Here is a 25,352-nt window from a genome sequence, read left to right on the forward strand (position 1 = left end):
TGACAAATTGCTTGCTTTCTTTCATATATTTCCTTTTCTGGCAATTTTTTTTTCCTTTGTGGATTGTTTCTTTTTCTCCCCAATTTCGCTGTCTCTTTGTATTTGTGTCTATGTAATGTGAGGTGCTCTCACTTTCTGGCTCTGGACAACCTGTTTGAGGTCGGAGATGTTGAAGCCCCTAGCGGTCCAATGGTCTGGAATTTCTTAGCCCAGAGGCTGGGTCTGCCTTGACTCTCATGTCTTTGTCTGTGCTCTGAGTTGTATTTCTTTCCCTCATGTATCTGGCTCCTCAGCTGTCCTCTGCAGGTGCTTGGGGTTGGCAGGGGTATGTGCACAATTCTTCTGGTGTGTGACTCCAGTGTGGGGTCTTGAATAGTAGGATCCACATGCACGGGGTCCAGGCATATGGTATCATGGTTAGCTTGGTTCTGGCCCTCGGGGTGCTGTCATGCAGGATTCTGGCGCTTCAACTGGGCAAACGGGAGTGGGTGCGCAGCAAGGTGATGCGTGGCGTCTCGGATCAGGATCCTGGCACACAGCGGCTGGGGGGTGGTTGAGGGGGCAGCCTCTGGGTGCGTTGGGTCCCGGTATGTGTGGTCCCTGAAACGCTGGTTCCAGGGGCAGGGACCGGACATGTGGGGTCCGGGTGCATGGGGTTCCAGCACATGGGGTGCTGGCGCCGTGACTGGGAACACTGTGTCCTGGCACACAGGGTCCCTGAAGATCTGGGTCTAGGCATGGGTCTGGGGAGGCATAAACCGGGAGGTGTCTCTGGCCTGAGGTCACTACTGGGAGCTGGAAGCGAGGTAGGGTGCTACTCACTGCAGGGGTGGTAGGTGAGCTGCTCTGGTTGTTGTTTTGGCTGTGCTTCTCCCCCCAGTGTTCCCCACTTCAAGATAGTATGGGCTCTGACCCCAGCTGCACCTGCCTGGTAGTGTCTGCCATGGTAGCAGGGGCTCCTCTTACAGGAGAGCCTGGTCCACCAGTCCCTGAGACTTCTACAAGATCTAACTGTCCTTGATTCACCCTCACACACACCACACAAGTCCACATACTCCCTTCTCACTCCTTTACTCTCTCACACTCTCTCTCTCACTGCCCTCCTGCTGGCTGCCAAGTTAGGATCTTCTACTACCACCTTCAATAATTACTTTAAGTGTTAATGGTCTAAATATATAAATTAAATGACAGGCATTGTCAAAGTGGATTGAAAAATAAAACCAAACTATATGTGGTCTATAAGAAAACCACTCTTACTTTAGACATATACAAGTTAAAGTAAAGGGATGAAGAAAAAATATACCATACTAACACTAATAATAAGAAAGCTGGAATAGTTAAATTTCAGAGAAGACTTCAAAGCAAGAAACATTCTCAGGGATAAAGAGGAGCACTACAAAAATGGTAAGGGGGTTAATTCTCTAAGAATATATAGTAATTCTTAATGTGTATGTGCCCAACAACAGAAGCTAAAACTGATAGAACTGCAAGAAGAAATAGGTGAATCCACTATCATATTGGAAACTTTAACATCCTTATATCAGAAATAGACAGATATAACATGCAGAAAATCATACATGCATACAAGAGAATAGTTGAATTGCAGAATATCATCAATCAAGTGGATCTAATTGACATCTACAGACTACTTCATCCAATAGCAGAATAGATATTCTTCTCCAGCTCTCAAGGAACATTCACCAAGATAGACCATATATGGATCACAAAACACGCCTTAACAAATTATATATATATATATATATAACTATTATGTCATGCTCTCAGAACACAATGCAATTAAAGTAGAAATCAGAGGAGAAACCAAGATGGCGGCATAGGTTAAGGCCAGAGATTGCTGCCTCGAAAAACCAATTCAAATTACACCTAAAAGACAGAACACACATCATCCAGAACCACAGGAAGGCTGGATGAGTGGAAATTCTGCAACTAGGAGGAAAGAGAATATCATACCCAGACTCAGAGGAGGTGCAGTGCTGAAGTGAAATACTCAGGTGCGGAGTGTGCCCGGAGCGGGCTGGCGGTGGAGGGTGCGGTTGTTGTTTTCAATCGGGAGGGAGCTTCAGACTCTGAGCTTCAGAGCCAGGCGAGTCTCTAGGGACCCAGACTCAAACGGGAGAAGCGGGACTGTCTGGCTTCGGTTGGAACTCGAAGGCAGCTTTCTCTCCGAGGTTTGCGGCGGTTGCTGGGACTCGGTGAGGCAGAGCCTCTGGGGATGGGACTGAGAGCAACCATAACTGCTCCCTCCGCCCGCCCTGTAGATCCCCTGGGACCCGCCCCGCCCAAGCCCTGCACAGAGGCATTGCCGGATAGCCTCAGGCAAAGGCTAGATTAGCACTGCCCTAGAGATCAAGCACAGAAGTTTTCCCACTGCAGACACAGCTGATTCTCATAGCCAGTTGGCCTGGAGGTCAAATCCCCACCGGTATTACCTACAACAACCAAGGCTTAACTACAACAAAACTGCACACAAAGACCACAAGGGGGTGCACCAAGAAAGCATAAAAAATGCGGAGACAAAGAAACATGACAGAAATGGAGGATACAGAGCTCAAAACCACACTTTTAAGGTCTTTCAATAAGTTTCTAGAAACTGCCGATAAACTTAATAAGATCTACAAGAAATCTAATGAGACCCTCGATGTTGTGATAAAGAACCAACTAGAAATTAAGCATACACTGACTGAAATAAAGAATATTATACAGACACCCAACAGCAGACCAGAGGAGCACGAGAATCAAGTCAAAGATTTGAAATGCGAAGAAGCAAAAAACACCCAACTGGAAAAGCAAAATGAAAAAAGAATCCAAAAATACGAAGATAGTGTAAGGAGCCTCTGGGACAGCTTCAAGCATACCAACATCAGAATTATAGGGGTGCCAGAAGATGAGAGAGAGCAAGATATTGAAAACCTAATTGAAGAAATAATGACAGAAAACTTCTCCTACCTGGTGAAAGAAATAGACTTACAGGTCCAGGAAGCGCAGAGAACCCCAAACAAAAGGAATCCAAAGAGGACCACACCAAGACACATCATAATTAAAATGCCAAGAGCAAAAGACAAAGAGAGAATCTTAAGAGCAGCAAGAGAAAGAAACTCAGTTACCTACAAGGGAATACCCATACGACTGTCAGCTGATTTCTCAACAGAAACTTTGCAGGCCAGAAGGGAATGGAAAGAAATATTCAAAGTGACGAATACCAAGAACCTACAACCAAGATTACTTTATCCAGCAAAGCTATCATTCAGAACTGAAGGTCAGATAAAGAGCTTCACTGATAAGGAAAAGCTAAAGGAGTTCATCACCAACAAACCAGTATTATATGAAATGCTGAAAGGTATCCTTTAAGAAGAGGAAGAAGAAAAAGGTAAAGATACAGATTATGAACAACAAACATGCATCTATCAACAATTGAATCTAAGAATAAAGTGAATAAATAATCTGGTGATCATAATAGAATCAGGGACATAGAAAGGGAATGGACTGACTATTCTTGGGGGGAAAGGGGTGTGGGAGATGCGGGAAGAGACTGGACAAAAATCGTGCATCTATGGATGAGGACAGTGGGTGGGGAGTGAGGGCGGAGGGTGGGGCGGGAACTGGGAGGAGGGGAGTTATGGGGGGGAAAAAGAGGAACAAATATAATAATCTGAACAATAAAGATTTAATTAAATAAATAAAAAAAAAATAAAGTAGAAATCAATAAAAAAAAAAGGGTAGAAATGCCAAAATACTTGTAAATAAAACAACACACTTTAAAATAACATATGGGTTAAAGAAGAAATTTCAAGCTCAAATCAGTTTGGCTCAGTGGATAGAGCGTCGGCCTGTGGACTGAAGGGTCCCAGGTTCGATTCCGATCAAGGGCATGTACCTTGGATGCGGGCACATCCCCAGTAGGGAGTGTGCGGGAGGCAGCTGATCGATGTTTCTCTCTCATCGATGTTTCTAACTCTCTATCCCTCTCCCTTCCTCTCTGTAAAAAAATCAATAAAATATATTTAAAAAGAAGAAGAAATTTCAAGAGAAAACTTTAAATGTTTTGAACTAAATGAAAATGAAAATACCACTTAGCAAACTTTGTGGAATGTAGTGAAAGCCATGCTTGAAGGAAATTTTTTATCATCAAAAGCATATGTTAGAAATTAATAAATATTTAAAATAAAAAATCGAATCTACAATCTAAAAAAAATTAAATCCAAGATGGGAAAATAAAAGAAATAATAAAAATCAGAGCAGAAATCAATAAAATTGAAAATAGGAAATCAATTGAAAAAATCAACAAAACAAAAGCTGGTTCTTTGAAAAGATCCATAAAAGTGATAAACCTCTATCTAGGCCAACTAAGGAAAAAAGAGAAGACACAAATTACTAAAATCAGAAATGAAAGAGTTGACATCACTGTAGATCCCATGGACATTAAAAGAATAATAAAGGGATATTATGAACAACTCTATGCCACAAATTTGATAACCTAGATAAAATGACCCAGTTAAGAAAGATACAATCTGAAAGACACAATCTGCCAAAACTCAAAAAATAAATTGGCAATGTGAATAGGCCTGTATCTATTAAAGAAGTTGAATTAATAATTAATAACCTTCCAAAACTCAAAGCACCAGGCCCTGATGGGTTCATTGGTGAATTCTACCAATCATTTAATGAAAAATTATACCAATTCTCTGCATTCTCTTCAAGAAGATAGAAATAGAGAGAATACTTCCTAATTCATTCTATGAGGCCAGTATTGCGCTGCTAACTAACCCAGACAGAGACATTATAAGAAAACTGTAGACCAATAGCTCTGAGGAACATATGTGCAAAAATTCTTAACAAAATATTAGCAAATAGAATACATCAATATCCAAAAAAAGATTATAGACCACAACCAAAGTGGAATTTATTGCTGGCTCAGTATTAGAAAATCAATTAATGCAAGAGATTACATCAACAGGTTAAAGGACTAACATCAAATGAGCATATCAATAGATAGAGGAAAAGCATTTGACAAAAGTATTTTTATATATCATGGGACAAAAATTATTTGACCCATCACCTATAAAAACTCTGAGCAAACTACGAGTAGAGAGGAACATCCTCAACTTGATAAAGAACATCTACCAAAAACTTATAGTTAACATTGTCTTAACGATGAGAAAATAGAAGCTTTCCCAGTGATTGGGAACAAGAGAATGATATAGCCTCTCACCATTCCTTTTTCATATTGTACTGGAAGTTCTGGCTAATACAAATAAGACAAGAAAAGGAAAGGTATACTGATTGGGAAGGAAGAAATCAAACTGTCTTTGTTATCAGATTACATAATTGTCAGTGTAGAAAATCTGAAAAAATTGACAAAAATTCCTGAAACTAATAAGCAAGGTTCATTGATTGTAATACATGTATCACTCTGGTGTGCAATGTTTATAGCAGGGGAAGCTGTGTGTTTGGTAGGTCAGGAGACATATGAGAAATCTCTGCACTTTCTGCTCAGTTTTTCTAGGAACCTAAAACTGCTCTAAAAATATAGTTTTAAAAATTAGGCAAAATATTTAAATAGACATTTTTTCTGAAGAAGATATACAAATGTCAATTATATGAAAATATGCCCAACATCATTAGGGAACTGCAAATCAAAATCAAAATGAGATACCACTTTACACCCACTAGAATGGCTATTAATCATCATCATCATCATCATCATCATCATCATCATCATCTACTTATATAAAAACCCTAGGTGGTGTTCATCACGACCAGCAGAACCGCGACCAAGTGGAAGGAAGTCAGTCCTACAGGGGTTGTCTTGGCAACGGCTGCACCCTCCCCCGAGCTGTTTCCCGGAGCTATTTCCTGTAAGGGCGGGGTTTGAGGCAGGAACCCGCCCTGGGAGCATGGAGGCATCTATTTCTAAAGTGTGCTGCGCCAGCATAGCCAAGGGTGAACCTGAGTGGGGGCGGCTGAAAGGCTTAGAAAAGACAGACAAGAGAATGAAAGCCGGGTCTTGGTGGGATGCTGCTTCTCTGAGAGACAGTGACCACGCCCACAGCCACGCCTTTATTTTATAGCAGAAGCTATGAGGCAAAGTAAGGGTGTGACCAAGATGTTTACAACATTCTCCTGGGTTTCAAGCCTATTCAACTACATGCACTTGAACTCTATCAAGCCTACATCACTCAGGCACGTGGGACTACGTGTTTGGACCATAGGTTCAAGCTTACAAGTACAGCTGTTGGCTATAATTGTGCTGGGAGGGCCCTGCCCTCCAAGCTGGGACTTGCACTTGGCAATGAGAGGACTGTGCCCTCTCATCAGTCCAAGGCTTGAACCTGTCCAAAACACTGTAGTGGCTCCCCACAATAAAGTTCTAATTCTGTTTCTTTGTTACTAATGTTGTGGCCCCACCCCATAACAAAGAAACAATTTCCAGAGGACGAGGCCCAGGAATCAGGATTTTAAAAAGATTACCAGGTTATTCTAATGTGCAGCTAAGGTTGAGAACCACTGCTATAGATAATATTAAAAATATATCTAAATGTCCAATTCTTTATCCAAAAAATGAGCATGTTCAAACATTAAATGAAGAAAATTTGGATATACTAGATGGAGATTTTCACACATATTTGAGTGATGATTCTATTGATTCCAAAGATGATGCTGAAAAGGAAAATTTTCCCATCGAATTTCTTAATAGTATTACTCCTTCGGGAATGCCATGTCATCAATTAAAATTGAAAGTGAGTGCAATCATCATGCTATTGAGAAATCTCAATAGTAAATGGGGTCTTTGTAATGGTACCAGATTTATTATCAAAAGATTATGACCTAACTTTATCAAAGCTGAAGTATTAACAGGATCTGCAGAGGGAGAGGCTGTTCTGATTCCAAGAATTAATTTGTCCCCATCTGACACTAGCCTCCCATTTAAATTGATTTGACAATGGTTTCCTGTGATGCCAGCATTTGTGATGACTATTGATAAATCACAAGAACAAACTCTAGACAAAGTAGGCATATTCTTACCTGAACCTGTTTTTGCACATGGTCAGTTATATGTTGCTTTCTCTCGAGTTTAAAGAGCATGTGATGTTACAGTTAAAGTTCTAAGTACTTCATCACAAGGGAAATTAATCAAGCACTCTGAAAGTGTTTTCATTCTTAATGTGGTGTACAGGGAGATATTAGAATAAGTTTAAGTACTTTATCAGTCATTGTTTGCATCACTGTTGTTTTTATATCATGTTTTTGTTGTTTTCATATGTTTTTGTTATTTTTATATCATGCTTCTGTTGTTATATCCTTTTGCTACTGTTTATTTATTAATACATTTATATATTATTTTCATATACATTTTACTAGTTTCCTTTCATCTCTCACACTTCTATTATAGAGAAAGGGCAAATAGCAATATTAGAATATCTCTGCTAATTAATTCCCTTTTTTAAAAATATATTTTATTGATTTTCTACAGACAGGAAGGGAGAGGGATAGAGAGTTAGAAATATCAATGAGAGAGAAACATTGATCAGCTGCCTCCTGCACACTACCCACTGAGGATGTGCCCACAACCAAGGTACATGCCCTTGACCAGAATCAAACCTGGGGCCCTTGAGTCCACAGGCTGACGCTCTATCCACTGAGCCAAACCAGTTAGGGCAATTAATTACCTATTAATGTGTACAAATTTCATGCACCGGGCTACTAGTCTATATAATAAAAGCCTAAGCGACCGTTACAGTGGAATGACCAGGATGACCAGTCTCTATGATATGCACTGACCACCAGGGGGCAGATGCTCAATGCAGGAGCTGCCCCCTGGTGGTCAGTGCACTCCCACAGGGGGAGCACTGCTCTGCCAAAAGCCGGGCTAATGGCTGGCAATCACAGTGGCAGTGGCGGGAGCCTCTCCCGCCTCTGCGGCAGCACTAAGGAGCAGTAAGCTGAGCAGTAAGGAGCAGCGAGCAGGCAGGCAGTAAGGAGCAAGGGGTCCCAGACTGTGAGAGGGATGTCTGACTGCCAGCTTAGGCCCAATCCTAGGGGGACATCCCTTGAGGGGTTCTGGACTGTGAGACGGCCAAGGCCAGGCTGAGGGGACCCCCCCCCCCACCACCCAGTGCATGATTTTCATTCACTGGGCCTCTAGTAATACTAATAATTTTAAATGAAAATAAAAAATGTTGGTGAGGATGAAGAGAAAATGAAATCCTCATGAATTTCTGGTGGAGATGTAAAATGGTCCAATTGCTTTGGAAAACATTTTGACAGTTCTTTAAAATGTTGTTTTACTTCTAGATATATACCCAAGACAAATGAAAGCAAATTTCTACAAAAAAATCTTGGACATGAATTTTCATGGCAGCATTATTTATAATAGCCAAAAAATGGAAGCAACCCAAATGTGCATGAAGTGAAGAATGGATAAACAAAAGTGGTATATCTATACAATGGAACATTATTCAGGAATAAAAGGGAATGAATTAGTAGTACATGCTACAACATTGAAGAACCTTGAAAACATTATTCTAGGTGAAAGATGTCAGTATAATTCCACTTATATTAAATATCTATAACATGCAAAGACATATAAATAGAAAGGAGATTAGTGTTTGCCTAGGGCTGGGATGGGGGAATGGGAAATTTGGGGGACTGATAGTTAAAGGTTATAGTCTCTTTTTATGAGATGACAATGTTCTAAAATTGTGGTAATGTTTGTACAATTCTGTGAATATACAAAAAACATTGAATTGTACATTTTAAATGGGTTGATTATATGGCATATGAATTTTGTCTAAATAAGGCTGTTTTCTTTTATGCGCAAGAATGTTTAGAAGAGCTTTGTTCATAATAGCCAAAAATAGGAAGCAGCTCAAATGCCTATCAAGAAGTCAACAGGTAAACAAATGTGGTAGTCATACAATGGAATACTTAAAAATATAAAGGAAAGAACTCCTTTTATCCCACAATATGGAATAAACTAGAGGCCTGGTTCACGAATTAGTACACCAGTGGGGTCCCTTGGCCTGGCCTGCAGGATTGGGCTGAAGCCAGCTCTCTGACATCTCCCAAGGGGTCCCGGATTGCAAGAGGTTGCAGGCCAGGCCAAGGGACCCCACCGGTGCATGATCGTGGCTGGGGAAGGACAGAGATTGGCCAGCCAGGGAGGGGCCGCGGGAGGGCTTCACGGTGTGTCCAGCACATTTTGTTCAGTCCTGATTGGCCAGACCCCAGCAGCAAGCTAACCTACTAGTCAGAGCATCTGCCCCCTGGTGGTCAGTGCACATCATAGAGACTGGTCAACTGTCTGCCCCTTGGTGGTCAGTGCACATCATAGCGAGCGGTTGAGCAGCCTTAGCATATCATTAGCATATTATACTTTGATTGGTTGAGCAGCCGATTGGACAACCGTACACTTAGCATATTAGGCTTTTATTATATAGGATTTTTTAAAAAAACAACACATGAGAAGCAAAAGAAGCCAGATAATAAGAATACATACTGCATGATTCTATTTACATGAAATTCTAAACCAGGAAAGATGAAACCATAGTAATAGAAATCAGGACAGTTGTCTTTCAGAAATCAGGTGGTTGCCTATTGGGGGTGGAGATTGCCTGGAAAGTGGTACAGGGAAACTTCTGGAATGAAGGACATATCTGGAGGAAATACCCTCATTGGGGTGGTGGTTACATAGATGTTTGCATTTGCAAAACTAAAATCTTCAAATTGTACATATCAGATCTGTACATTTCACTGTATATACATTTTGCCCCAATGAAAAGAAAAATACATAAACACCTTAAACTCACATACTATCCTTATGGACTCCCAGGAGCTCTAGGGACCTCAGAATAGGAATCAGCTCTGGATTAAATATTCCTGCATTCATTTTCTTCAATGAGGTTAACAGAACATAAGGTGATCTTTGAGTTGGGCTTTGAAGCATAATCAAATAATCACAAAGTAAAGAAAGGTATTTCAAGCTGATGGAACAGCATGAAAAATAGTTTGTATTCTTAAAATATGAATGATATGATGTGAATAAAAAAGGTATGTGTGGGTGGTTGAGGTAGGTACTGGGTGGAAGATAAGCTTGAGAAAGTAGCCTGGGGACTTGAATGGTGTTCTTAGGAGTTTGCATTTAATCTCATCAAGTCCATAGGGATTCATGAATGGATTCTGGGCTGGAGACTGACAGAGTCAAATAGATTTCCATTTTATGGAGCAAACCCTGAGAACAACAGTCTTAGGACAAATGTTAAAAGACAAGAATACCGATTAGGCTTTTGTAATCTTTGTAATCTGCAGAGGCTGTCTCTGCAGGCTTTTTAAATTGTTTTCTCTCTTTTTTTTTTTTTTAATATATTTTATTGATTTTTTACAGAGAGGAAGGGAGAGAGATAGAGAGTTAGAAACATCGATGAGAGAGAAACATCGATCAGCTGCCTCCTGCACATCCCCCACTGGGGAAGTGCCTGCAACCCAGGTACATGCCCTTGACCGGAATCGAACCTGGGACCTTTCATTCCGCAGGCCGACGCTCTATCCGCTGAGCCAAACCGGCTTTGGCTGTTTTCTCTCTTAAAGAATTGGAATTTTAATTGGAGTCACGATGAAATTGAGTCAATTGGGAGAATTGACACCTTTTATATATCTTTCCTAGTCATAAACATTGACTATCTCTTCAGTTTTTTATGTCTTCTGTTAATTTCTTTTCTATCTTAAAAAATAAAATTTTATTTTAAATTACAGTTGATGTACAATATATTAGATTTAGGTGTACAACTTAGAGGTTAGATATTTATAAATCTAATACCCATCTGACACCATACATAGTTATTGCAATATTATTGACTATATTCCCTATGCTGTACTTTACATCCCCATGACTATTCTGTAATAACCAATTTGTTTCCTTCACATTTTTCACCCAGCCCTCAATCCCCTCCCATATGGCAACTGTCAAAATGTTCTCTGTATCTATGATTCTTTCTGTTTAGTTTGTTCATTTATTTTGTTCTTTAAATTCCACATATAAGTGAAATAATATGGTATTTGTCTTTCTCTCACTGACTTATTTCACTCAGCACAATACCATCTAGGTTTATGCATGTTGCTGTAAATGGCAAGATTTCCTTATTTTTTTATAGCACAGTAATATTGCATTGTATGTATGTGCCAACTCTTCTCTACCCCTTCATTTACTAATGGGAACTGAGGCTATTGTAAATAATGCTGCACTGAACATTTGGATACCTATGTCTTTTTGTATTAGTATTCTGGGCTTCTTCAGATAAATACCCACAAGGGGAATTGTTGGGTCCTTTTTCGGTCTCTTGTTATAGCCTTTGTTATAAAGTCTATTTTGTCTGGTATAAGTATTGCTACCCTAGCTTTTGTTCTTCAATTCCATCTGCATGACATACCTTTTTTCCTCCCTTTACTTTCAGTCTATGTGTATATTTTGATATTAAGTGAGTCTCTTGTAGACAACATATGTGTGGGCCTTGTTTTCTTATCCATTTTGCTAAACTATGTCTTTTTATTAGAACATTTAATTTTCATTTAAAGCAATTGTTGAGAGTATATATTTATTGCCATTTTATTACTCATGTTTTAGCGCCCCCCCCCCATTCTACTTCTTTAAGAGGACTCTTTAACATTTCTTGTAATACTGGTATGGTGATGATAAACACCTTTAACTTTTTCTTGCCTGAGATGCTGTTTATATGTCCTTTAGTTCTAAGTGATAACTTTGTTGGACAGAGTAATCTTGGTTGTAGGTTCTTGATTTTCATCACTTTGAATATTTCGTGCCAATTCCTTCTGGCCTGTAGTGTTTCTGTTGAGAAATTAGCTGAAAGTCTTAAGGGAATCCTTGTAGGTAAGTAACTGTTTTCCTCTTGCTGTTTATAAGATTCTCTCTTTGTCTTTAACCTTTGACATTTTAATTATGATGTGTCTTGGTGTGGGCCTCTTTGGGTTTATCTTGTTTGGGACTCTCTGTGCTTCCTGGACTTATATGTCTGTTTCCTTCACCAGGTTAGGGAAGTTTTCTGTCATTATTTCTTCAAACAGGTTTTCAATTTCTTGTTCTCTCTCTTCTCCTTCCAGTACCCCCATTATGTGAATGTTGGTATGCTTGATGTTGTCCCAGAGATCACTTAAACTATTGTCATTGTTTTTTTTATTCTTTTCTTCCTTTTGCTGTTCTGATTGGGTGTTTTCTGCTACCCTGTCTTCCAAATTGCTGATTCAATCATCTGCTTCATCTAATCTAGTATTGATTCCCTTTAGTATATTATTAATTTCAGTTATTGTATTCTATTTTCCCACCATGACTTTATCATTTTTCTTAGTTTGAAAAGTAACACATGCTAATCTTTTTTTTTTTTTTTGGCACCAGAGTTTAGGACTTTTAATTTGTCCCATAGCTGCTGAAGCAAAATTATGATAAAACGTTATGCTTTCCTTTATATTTCAACACACACACACACACACACACACACACACACACACACAAAACTATTTGTAGGGAAAAAATGGTTTTGTACACAGGAAGAAACAATATAAATTCAAAACTTACAGATAAGGGTTAGCTCTACCACTCATCTCTTTAAAAAGTTTATATGAATATCCAGTCAAAACCAACAGGCTATCTCCTTTGAAATGTTATCTAAATGGATTTTACAGGACTGTATACTGTCTTGGAATGTCCTTAGAAGGCTCTGTCATTGATCAGGTAACAGAGTAAAAACACCAGAGTCCTTTCTTTTTCAAATGGAAGAGGGAAGGACAGGGATAGAAGAAACTATTCAAACTTCATCTTCTTTCCTTGTGGCTTATGGTCTCCTCCTCCTCCTCCTCTGCCTCCTCAGAAGCCTCCTTGACCTTCAAAACCTCCCTGGCCTCTGCCACCAAGTCCACTTCGGCCTCCTCTGCCACCACCTCTGCCTCCAAAGCCACCTCTGCCTCCAGCACGACCCCCGAAGCCACCTTCACCCTTAGGCTTGGCCCAATCCAAAGTAACTTTGTTTCCATCAATTTCACCATCTTCCATGGCCTCCTTAGCAGCTTTGGCATCTTCCTCACTGTTGAAGTCTACAAAACCAAACCCTTTGGAAGAGCCCATCTCCCAGTCAGTGACTATCCTTGCCCGGGCAGAGCCATCAAATGGACTCCTTCAATGTCTCTTCCGTAGTCTCCTCAACAGATCTTTGACAAATAGAGTTTTGGATGGCTGGCTTCTTGCATTAGGCAATCCTCTGGGTCCTTGCAATTCCAGCCTGATTGCTCTGCCCTCAATTTTTCTATTATTACAGGAATTTAAAGCTTCTTTAACATCTTCAAATGAAGCAAATTCTATAAATGCATACCCTTTAGATTTGCCATTTTGGTTCTGGGACACTTTGATAAAAGTTGCCTTTTCAAATACTTCCTGAAGAGTTTCTTTTGTTACACTGTAGGAAAGGTTGCTTAAAACCAGAGTTTTTGATTCACCACTCCAAGTGCTGTTCTTTCCACCTCTATGGTCTTGATTTTGATCTTTCTCTCCAGTATAGTACAGAGAAATGGATCACCCATCTATTTCTGTCCCTTGCTTTTCTTCCAAGGGTTTCTCTGCATCAGCTTCTGTCTTAAATTCAATATAAGCAATCCCTTTACTTTTTCCATCCTTGCTGACTAATCTGATCTCCATAGCATCTTCAAACACTTCTTTTAATTCATCCCGAGTAACTTTATAAGGCAGACTTTTTGCTAAAAGTGTTCTTGCATCTCGATCTTTTTTACTGTCTTTTCCCTTTGGTTTTTCTAGTTTAATTTCATTGCCAAAGACTTTTAAATGAGTGAGTTCTAAGGCTTTTTCCAGGTCCTCAGCAGATTCAAAATTCACATAGCCAAACTTCCTGGACACACCAATTCTGACATCCACAACAGCAAGATCATTTTTAGCAAAAACATCACTGATACCCATTTTTAATTCAGGAGCAGACTTGCTGAAGTTCAGGTTTCCAACAAAGAGCCGTAGTCGGTTCTGTGGCTTCCACTTTCTGTTTCTTGACCTCAGGAGCAGCTTTCTGTTTGGCCATTTCCTTCTTTCGTTTTCCAGGTGCTTCTTTGACAGACTCTTCCTCCTCCTCTTCCTCATCATCCTCGTCTTCATCATCTTCATCGTCCTCCTCATCATCTTCATCGTCATCCTCCTCATCTTCATCCTCAGCTGTGCTCTTAGCCTTCACAGGAACAGCTTTTACAGGACCTTTCTTGCCTTTGGCTGGTGCAATCTCCATTGGTTCTTCTTCAGAGTCATCTTTTTCTTCATCATCCTCATCCTCATCTTCATCCTCATCTTCATCATCATCCTCATCATCTGAGGCAGGAGCAGCAGCAGTAGCTTTCATCACTGCTGGCTGAATTTCATCTTTATCTTCATCCTCATCCTCCTCATCGTCATCTTCCTCCTCTTTACTGTCGTCATCATCTTCCTGATCACTATCTTCCTTCTTGGCATTCTTGCCATTCTTTGCTCCCTTGACTGGGATGGCTGCTCCCTTCTTACCAGGAGTTGCTACCAATGCTTTGCCTAGTGTGCCTCCCTTATTATCAGGTGTGGCTAATGCTTTGGCTGGTGTAGCTGCTGCCTTTTTGCCAGGGGTTGGCACAGCCACTGCCTTTTTGCCAGGGGTGACAACTGCTTTCTTGCCTGGTGTGGCAACTGCAATCTTTTTTGTTGGGGAAACCATCACCTTCTTTCCTGGAGTTATGGTAGTCTTCTTGCTTTTTTTCTGAGGAATAATAATCCCTTCTCCACTGCTTTCATCTTCTTCATCTGATATTTCCTCATCTTCACTATCTTCCTCTAACTTCTTTGGAGGAGGAGCCATTTTCTTGGGGTCACCTTGATTTTTACCAGCCTTTGCAAACTTCACCATGGTGCGGCTTATGACGGTGGAGTATGTGGCGGGTGAGTGGCGCAGATGTGCCCAGAGGAACCAAATGGTGTCAATGGCGGCTGCTGGTACTGAAGAACCAGAGCGCATATGTCTCTCTACCAGCTAGAGCTCAAGACTGAGGTGAAAGACTCAACACATGCTCATCTTAAATACAGAAACAATCCATGATGTACAAAGTAAAAACAGTAATTTGCACACACATATATGACCTGACTCCCACCTTCACCAAATCTTTGTTTTTGCCATGAAGTAATCAATATTTATAGCCCACATGCATTTCTACAAATCTTCTCTATGGTCATATAAATATACACAAGAGGTTTAACATTCTGTTCAATGTTTCTATGTCTCTGGGTCTATTTTTGTTCATCAGTTTATGTTGTTCATTAGATTCCATGTATGAGTGAGATCATGTGATGTTTATCTTTCTCTGAGGAGCTTATTTCGCTTAGCATAATGCTCTCTAGGTTCATCCATGCTGTTGCAAATGGTAAGAGTTCTTTCTTTTTTACAGCTGGGTAGTATTACATTGTATACATGTACTACAGTTTTTTAATCCATTCATCTGCTGATGGGCACTTAGGCTGTTTCAAGATCTTAGCTTCTGTAAATTGAACTTCTAAGAACATAGGGGTGCATATATTCTTTCTGATGAGTATTTCTGAATTAATGGAATATATTCCTAGAAGTGGAACCACTGGGCCAAATGGGAGTTCTATTTTAATATTTTTAGGAAACTCCAAACTGTTTTCCACAGAGGCTGCACCAGTTTGTATTCCCATCAGTATTGTACGAGGGTTTCCCTTTCTCCACATCCTTGCCAACACTTGTCATTTGCTGATTTGTTGAAGATAGCCATTATAACAAGTGTGCGGTGGTAACTCATTGTTGTTTTGATTTGCATCTCTTGTATGACTAGTGACTTTGAGCATTTTCTCATATGCCTTTTGGACTTCTGTATGTCCATTTTGGAGAAGTGTCTATTTAGGTCCTTTGCACATTTTTTAATTGGATTGTTTATCTTCCTTTTGTTAAGTTTTATGGGTTCCATATAAATTTTGGGGGTAACCCCTTATCAGATGTATCATTGGCAAATATGTTCAATGCAGTAGGCTCTCTTGTTATTTTGTTGATGGTTTCCTTTGCTGTACAGAAGCTTTTAATTTTAATGTAATCCCATTTGTTTACTTTCTCCTTGGTTTCCATTGTCCTATGAGATGTATCGTAAACATATTGCTACAAAATATGTTGGAGATTTTGCTACCTATGGTTTCTTCTAGGATTTTTATGATTTCACAACTTACACTTAGGTCTTTTATTGATTTTGAGCTTATTCTTGTGTATGGTGTAAGTGTGTGGTCTAGTTACATTTTTTTTTTGCATAGATCAGTCCAATTTTCCCAACACCATTTATTGTAGAGACTGTGTTGACTCCCTTGTATGCTCTTACCTCCTTTGTCAAATACTAATTGACCATAATGGTTTGTATCGATTTCTGGGTTCTCTGTTCTGTTCCATTGGTCTATATGCCCATTCTTGTACCAGTACCAGTCTCTTGTGAGTACAGAGTTTTTATAGTATAAGTTGATATCTGGTATTGTGATCCCTCCAACTTTGTTCTTCTTTCTCAAGATTGCTGTGGCTATTTTGAGTCTTTATTGATGACATATAAATTTTAGGAATATTTGTTCTAGGCCTTTGAAATATGCCCTTGGTATTTTGATAACAATTGCATTTAATCTATAGATTGCTTTCAGTAGTATGGCCAGTTTATTGATGTTGATTCTACCAATCCATGAACACAGTATATTCTTCCATTTGTGTATATATTACTCTATCTCTTTTTTCAACATCCTGTAGTTTTCTGAGTATAGGTCTTTTACCTCCTTAGTGAAGTTTATTCCTAAATATCCTAATTTTTTTGTTTCAATGGTAAATAGGATTGTTTGTTTAGTTTCCCTTTCTGAGAGTTCATTATTGGTGTATAAAAATGCCATAGGTTTCTGGGTATTAATCTTATATCCTGCTATGTTACCAAATTAATTTATTAAATCTAGTAGTTTTTTCATGGAGTCTTTAGGATTTTCTATGTACAATATCATGTTGTCTGCGAATAGTTACAGTTTTACCTCCTCCTTTCAAATTTGGATTCCTTTTATTTCTTCTTTTTGTCTGATCACTGCAGCTAGCACTTCTAGGACTATTTCAAATAGGAGAGGTTAAAGTGGGCACCCCTCTCTTGTTCCTGTTCTTAGGGGAAATGGTTTTAGTTTTAACCCATTGAGTATTATGTTGGCTATAGGTTTGCCATATAAGGATTTTATTATGTTGAGGTATGATCCCTCTATTTCCACTTTGTTGAGAGTTGTTACCCAAAAAGGGTGTTGGACTTTGTCAAATGCTTTTTATTTTAAGCATTTATTGATATGATTATATTGTTTTTATCTTTCAGTTTTTTTATGTGCTGTATCACCTGTATTGATTTGTGGATATTGTACCAGCCTGTGTTCCTAGAATAAATCCCACTTTATCATGGTGTATGTTGTTCCTATCTATCTAATTCTTTAAGTTGTAGGATTAGATAACTTATTACAAGCTTTTCTTGTTTTATAATGTATTGTTGGATCTAATTTGCTAGAATTTTGTTGAGGAATTTAGCATCTATGTTCACCAAGGATATTGGCCTATAATTCTCTTTCTTTGTAGGGTCTTCATCTGGTTTTGGAATTCAAGTAATGCTGGCTTCATAGAAAGTGTTTGGAAGTGTTTCTTCCTTCTGAAATTTTTGGAATAGTCTTAGGAGGATACATATGAGTTTTTCTTTGAATATTTGGCAAAACTCCCCTGTGAAGCCATCTGGAGCAGGGCTTTTGTTTGCCTGGAGTTTCTTTTCTTTTTAACATTGCTTCAATTTCCTCAGTAGTTATCAGTCTATTCAGGTTTTCTCTTTCTTTTTAATTGAGTTTTAGAATATTGTATGCTTTCTAGGAATATGTCCATTTGGTCAAGGTTGTACAGTTTATTGGAAAAGAGTTGTTCATAGTCTTATTTTACAATCCTCTGTATCTCTGTGGGGTCAGTTGTTACTTCACCTCTTTCGTTTCTGATTTTGTTTATTTGGTTTCTCTCTCTTTGTTTCTTGGTGAGTCTGGCAAAAGGTTCATCAATCTTGTTTATCTTTTCAAAGAACCAGCTCTTGGTTTTACTGATCTTTTGTATTGTTGTATTTTTTTATGCCTCTATGTCATTTATTTCTGCTGTGGTCTTTATTATTTCACTAGAGTCACGGTGCCCAAAAGTCGTGAATGGGTAGGGTCCCTAGGCTTGGACGGCAATCAGGGCCAATCTGTGGGGTGACTTGCAGGGTGATCAGGCCTCCAGTTTGCACCCGCCTTCGCCTGGCACCACCCACTCACTGGCCCCGCCACCCCCCTGGTCCCCTCCCTCTGGGGGAGACCAGTGGGGCAATTGGGGGTCCCTGCTCGCACCCACCTTGGCTGACCTGGCACCGTCTGCTCACTGGCCATGCCCCCTGTCACCGCCAGTCAGAACCTGTGGGCTGGGAGCAGCTCTTGTGTTGAGCGTCTTCCCCCTGATGGTCACTACACATCACAGCGATGGGTTGTTCTGCTGTTTGGTCAATTTGCATATTAGGGTTTTATATAGATAGAAGAGGAACAGTGCCCAAAAGTCGTGCATGAGGAGGGTCCCTTGGCTTGGATGGTGAACAGGGCCAATCTGTGGGGCGACTTGCGGGGTGATCAGGGCCCCCGCTTGCACCCACCTTGGCCTGGCACCACCCACTCACCGGCCCTGCCCCCCCGACTGGTCATCTCCCTCTGGGGGCAACCAGTGGGGCATTTGGGGGCCCCTGCTCACACCCGCCTTGGCTGGCCTGGCACTGCCAGCTTGCTGGCCCCACCCCCTGTCACCACTGGTTGGAGCCTGTGGGCTGGGGGCAGCTCCTGTGTTTACCGTGGTCAGTGTGCATCATAGCCACTAGTTGTTCCGCCATTCAATCGATTTTCATATTAGGGTTTTATATAGATAGATTCCTTCTACTTAATTTGGACTTTTTTTGCTGTTATCTTTCTAATTCTTTAAGTTGTAGGGTTAGATAGCTTATTACAAGTTTTTCTTGTGTTTTGAGGTAAGTCTATAGTGCTATGAACTTCCCTCCCAGAATTGTTTTCATTGTGTCCCATAGATTTTGGATTGTTGTGTTTTAATTGTCATTTATTTCCAGGATGTTTTTATTTCTTCTTTAATATCTTTGGTAACCCATTTATTGTTTAATAGCATGCTATTTAGCCGCCATGTGTTTGACTGTTTTATTATAGTTGATTTCCAATTTTATGCCATTGTAATTTGAGAAGACACTGGATATGATTTCAAACTTTTTCAATTTGTACAAACTTAGCCTATGTCATAACATGTGATCTCTCTTTGAAAATGCCCCATGTGTACTTGAGAAGAATGTATATTCTGTAGCTTTGGGGTGAAATGTTCTGAAGATGTCATATTACATATGTGTTCTTTTTTTTCTTACTTTCTTTTTTCTTTTTTTTTTTTCTTTTTTTGCTGTTAGGGCTGAATTATGTCCTCCCCAAATTTATTTTTTATTTTTTATTTTTTTAAATTAAATCTTTATCATTCAGATTATTACAGTTGTTCCTCTCCCCCCCCCCCCCCCGCCATAGCTCCCCTTCACCCGGTTCCCACCCAACCTTCTGCCTTTACCCTTCCCCCTCCACTGTCCTCATCCATAGGTGTACGATTTCTATCCAGTCTCTTCCTGAAACCCTCACACCCCTTTCCCCCCCAAGAATAGTCAGTCCATTCCCTTTTTATGCCGCTGATTCTATTATATTCACCAGTTTATTCTGTTCATCAGATTATTTATCCACTTGATTTTTAGATTCACTTATTGATAGATGTGTATTTGTTGTTCATAATTTGTATCTTTACCTTTTTCTTCTTCTTCATCTTCTTAAAGGATACCTTTCAGCATTTCATATAATACTGGTTTGGTGGTGATGAACTCCTTTAGCTTTTTCTTATCTGTGAAGCTCTTTATCTGACCTTCAATTCTGAATGATAGCTTTGCTGGGTAAAGTAGTCTTGGTTGTAGGTTCTTGGTATTCATCACTTTGAATATTTCTTGCCACTCCCTTATGGCCTGCATAGTTTCTGTTGAGAAATCAGCTGACAGTCATATGGGTACTCCCTTATAGGTAACTAATTGTTTTTCTCTTGCTGCTTTTAAGATTCTCTCTGTCTTTTGCTCTTGGCATTTTAATTATGATGTGTCTTGGTGTGGTCCTTTTTGGATTCCTTTTGTTTGGGGTTCTCTGTGCATCCTGGACTTGTAAGTCTATTTCTTTCACCAGGTAGGGGAAGTTTTCTGTCATTTCTTCAAATAGGTTTTCAATATCTTGCTCTCTCTCTTCTTCTGGCACCCCTATAATTCTGATGTTGGTACGCTTGAAGCTGTCCCAGAGGCTCCTTACACTCTCTTCATATTTTTGGATTCTTTTTTCTTTTTGTTTTTCTGGTTGGGTGATTTTTGCTTCTTTGTATTTCAAATCTTTGACTTGATTCTTGCGATCCTCTAGCCTGCTGTTGGAAGTCTGTATAATATTCTTTATTTCAGTCAGTGTATGGTTAATTTCTAGTTGGTCCTTGTTCATATCCTCGAGGGTCTTACTAGATTTCTTGAGGGTCTCACTGAATTTATTGGTGGTTTCTAGAAAGTTCTTGAAAAACCTTAAAAGTGTGGTTTTGAACTCTATATCCAGTCATTTGCTTTCCTCCATTTCTGTCATTTGTGACCTACTTCTTTGTCTCTGCATTTTGGCTGCTTCCCTGTGTTGACAGAGTGGCTTTCTGTGCTAGGTGTCATATAGGGCCCAATGGCTCAGCCTCCCCAATTACCTGCAGTGGACACTCTTGGTGCACACCTTTGTGGGCTTTGTGCACAGTCTTGTTATTGTTATGCCTTGATAGTTGTAGGTATCACTGGGAGGAATTGACCTCCAGGCCAATTGGCTGTGAGAATCAGCTGTGTCTACAGTGGAGAACTTCTGTGCTGGAGACACCCTTCTGGGGCAAGACTTGCTTCAGTGGGGCTTTGGTGCTCACTGAATCTGACCCCTGAGTGTGTCCCTTATGGGTCTGAGGAGTTGTAATCTGGATGGTCCCACTCTGACCACTGGGTACACTGGCTCTTGGATCGCTAAAGAGGTGCTAATTTAGCCTCTGCCTGAGGCTACCCAGCAGGAGCTACAGAGAGATCTGCAGATTCCTCTTCTTTGTTTGGGGTTTGGAGGTGCCCAGATGAGGCCCAGCTGTGAATCAATGCAAGCTGCTGTGGGGCTTTGGGCCTTCTTTTGGAAGTTCTGGGTCTCTCTGACCCAGCTGCAGTTTGTTAGGTAATTTTGGATTGCAAAGGGCCAGGCCTTTCATATGCAAAAGCCTCTGTGCACAGCTTGGGTGGTGCGGGGTCTCAGGGAATCAAAAGGGAGCAGCAAACAGCTATGACAGATCCTCAATCCTACCCTAAGATGTCCTGCTTTTCAGTATCCTGGTAATTGCTGAAAGCACCTCTGAGAAAAAGCCGCCCTGGAGTTTGGACCAATGCCAGACAGTCCAGTTCCTACCCCTATGAATCTGGGTCCCCAGAGACTCTCCCAGAACTGGAGTTCAGAGCAGTCAGGAGAGTGAGACTCCCTCCCGATTGAAAAAAACAACCCCGTCTTCAGTTGCCGGCCCTTTCCACGTGTGCCTCCTACGTCTGCACTTTACTTCCGCACCTCCTTTGAGTCTCAGAGTGCTTTTCTCTTTCCTTCTAGTTGTAGAATTTCCACTCAGGCAGCCTTCCTGTGGTTCTGGATGATGTCCGTTTTGTCTTTTAGTTTTATTTTTGAAGTGGTTTTGCAAGGCAGCAATTTCAGGTGTTTACCTATGCTGCCATCTTGGTTTCTCTCTACATATGTGTTCTTATCTCCCCATTGCTCCCCCATCCCCCCACTCATGCCCTCACCCCCCCGGTATCTGTGTCCATTGGTTTGGTTAAGCTTATATGCATGCATACAAGTCCTTTGGTTGATCTCTCCCTGTTACCCCTGCCCTACCCTACCTTCCCTCTGAGGTTTGATGATTTTATCAATGCTTCTCTGCCTCTTAATCTGTTTTTGTTATTTTTGATAGGTTCTTGTTTGTAGCCATTTTTATTATTTATGCCTGTGTTCCTTCCTCCCTTTCTATTTCTTCTTTTTACAGTCCATTTAGCATTTCTTGTATTGCTGGCTTGGCGGTAGTAAACTCCTTTAGTTTTTATTTGTTTGTTTGTTTTGTCTGCAAAGCTCCTGATTTCCCGTTTAATTTTGAATGATAGCCTGGCTGGATAAAGAGTGTTCTTAGTTTCAGTCCCTTGCTTTGCATCACATTGTATACTTCATTCCATTTCCTTCTGGCCTGACATGTTTCTGTTGAGAAATGATTTGATAGTCTAATGGGAGATGCCTTGTAGTATCTTTCTGTTTCTCTCTTGTAGCCTTTAAGATTCTTTCTTTGTCTTTTACATTTTCCAATTTAATTACGATGTGTTTTGGTGTCTGTCTTTTTGGGTTCATCTTGCTTGGGCATCTTTGTGCTTCTTGCACTTGTGTGCCTTTTTTCTTCTCCAAATCTGGGAAGTTTTCTGTCATTAATTCTTCAAACAGGTTTCCTATTCCTTGCTCAACTTCCTCTCCTTCTGGCATCCATATTATGTGAATGTTGTTTCATTTATGGTGTCCCAAAGTTACCTTAGATTCTCTTCCTGCTTTTAATTTTTATTTCTAGTTGATGCTCTGCTTGGGTGTTTTTTTTCTACCTTGTGTTCTAACTCACTGATCCAGTATTCTGTTGAAACCTTCCATTGTGTTATTTTTTGCTGCTATGTCATTCTTCATTTCCTCTTGATTCTTATTCATGTTGGTGAAATTCTCATTCAGATCCTTATAATTCTCATTGATTTGCATGTATTTTTCACCCAGATGTTTGAGCATCCTTATAAACATTACTTTGAATTCTTTCTCTGCCAAATTACTTGGCTCCATTTCATTTAGTTCCTTTTCTGGTGATACCTCATTTTTTTTTTCTTTTGGGGTTGTTTCATCTCCCCATTTTTGCTATCCCATTGTAACTGTTTCTATGTCTTATATTCAACTGCTATGCCATACAGATTTTTTGGGGGTGGTCCTTTTTAGTAAGTGATTTGTAGACCCAGTTGTGCAACCTCTCAGATGACCTGAGCATGGTGTTCTAGGAAAGCCCCCTACTTCATTTATTTGGGTTCTCCTAATGTAGTTAGGTCTTGAATGTTATTTACCCATCCATGTATGGAGCCTCCTCACAGGTTGTCTGACAATGTGACTCACCCCAGCTACACCGTTCCAGCTGTTTTGGATGTGCTCAGGTCCTGGCTCTTGTGGAAAGGGTTGCCTGAGGTCTCACTGATGTGCAACTCACTGCTGGGTCCCAGAGCCCACAGCAGGATATTGTTCACTCTGTGGCTCACTGTGGAGGTCACAGAGTCCACAGCCTGGTTAGCTGGAGTCCCAGAGTCCACCACTGGGGTAGCACGACTTTGGCCAGTGTGTCCTGATTCTGGACAGAGTGGCATCACTCTGTGAATCACTTTGGGGTTCTTGGAGCCTGTGGTCAGGGAGGTGGGGGTCCTAGAGTCTGCAGCCAAGTTAGTGTGACTTTGGCCAGGGTCGTGTCCACACTGAATCACTGTGTGGTCTGGGTTGGTGTCCAAGGCCAGTCTGGGTGATGGTGAGACTGGGATTCTAGCTGCAGCCACTCTCCCCTTCAAGATGGCGAAGTTTCCATGCCAGAGCCACACCACCTGGGGTGTGCCTACAGTGGTAACAGGGGCTTCCCTTCCAGAAGAGCCTGATTTGACAGTCCCTGACACTCTTGTGAGATCCAACTGCCCCTCACTCACCCGCACACACACCACACACATCCACATACTCCTCCTCACTTACTTTCTCACTCACACACTCTCCCTCACTGTCATCCTGCCAGCGTCATCTTCTCCAGATATATCTCAGTTATTGTAGTCTTTATTTGTATTGTGTTTCTTATATTTTTGTTGAAGTTATCACTGAATTTATTTATTCTTCCCCTAATTTCATTGAGCAACTTATAACCAGTGTTTTGAACTATGTATTTGGCAGATTGCTTACCTCCGTTTCATTTATTGTTTTTTTCTGGAGATTTTTCCTGTTCTTTGTAGGTTAAGGGGTTGTGACCTGATTTCTGCATGTTCCCCACACACTTAACTTAGGATAGCCTCTTTATTTTTGAAGCTTCCCTTCTATCCTCAGCCCTAGTTTCCAGTTCCCAGCTCTACCACTAATCTGCTGTGTGGGAGCCATTGCTTGGTAGGCTTGCATGGCAGTGTCACAGAAACTGGGAACCAGATCCAGAGGCAGCAAGTATGGGTGGAGCAGGGATTGGTTCCATGGGGCACCCATAGAGCTGATGTGAACTTAGTGACTATCAATTCCACCAGCTTCTGAGAGTGATAGAAGGTAGTAAAAAGGTAGTGGAGGGAAAGATAGAAGTCTTTGAATGAATCCAAAACCTTCAAAGAAATTCTAAGTTGATCCAGAATAAGGTTGCATGTAGCACATGCCCACTAAATTGAGAAGTTTTTTGTTTCTTTTCTGCTATAACATCATAATCTTTACAAATCTGATTGGAAGTTATGATAGGCAAATAAGATGAGGAATTGAATTATCATGTAACCAATATATTTATTGGTAGACAAAATTCTTGAAAATACATGGCCCAGGAGGAAAAAATATTTTAAAGGGTCAAAAACTTGGGAACTGCTGATGGAATCCAAACATTTAATTTCACTCATGAGGAAACTAAGACCCAAAAAAGAGACATAACTTGTCTGAAGTCACACAGTGAATGGTCCTGTCAGATTGGGAACCCAGGTCCCTTAACCACCAGTCAGAACCTTGTTTCCTCTGCTGCACTCCATTCCAGGACTGCCTGTTTCTCCACAGTAGGTGCCTTGGAAAGGTTTGTCAAATTGAATGAAACCCACCAGTTTTCCCAGAAAAGTGTCTGGCTTGATTGGTACCGTGGCTACAAAGTGATCTGGGTTGGCAGAATCAAGCTAAAAAGCTGTAACCTAGGGTAATATGTCTAAAACCTTTCTAAGGCCACATCACTACGTATTATATTAAAAAAATCCATTGGCTTCTGTACTATGCTAAACCCATGGTAACCCTAATGTATATCAGAACAACATCATGGTCTCAACCCAAACCATAAGTTCCAGAACTCCCAGATCCCTATTAACAGATGTTT

General features: G+C 40.5%; 1 protein-coding gene and 1 pseudogene across 2 annotated transcripts in view; both read right to left on the reverse strand.

The window, feature by feature from the left end:
• SLC16A2 (solute carrier family 16 member 2) overlaps positions 1-25,352 on the reverse strand; it is a 175,980-nt gene that overhangs the window by 94,095 nt on the left and 56,533 nt on the right. The window lies entirely within an intron of this gene.
• LOC308510790 (nucleolin-like) lies at positions 11,048-16,559 on the reverse strand (annotated as a pseudogene). The gene has a single exon. The product of its transcript is annotated as a nucleolin-like (transcript).

Source organism: Myotis nattereri (genome assembly GCF_964212035.1).
Source record: "Myotis nattereri genome assembly, chromosome: X".
Taxonomy (NCBI): Eukaryota; Metazoa; Chordata; class Mammalia; order Chiroptera; family Vespertilionidae; genus Myotis; species Myotis nattereri.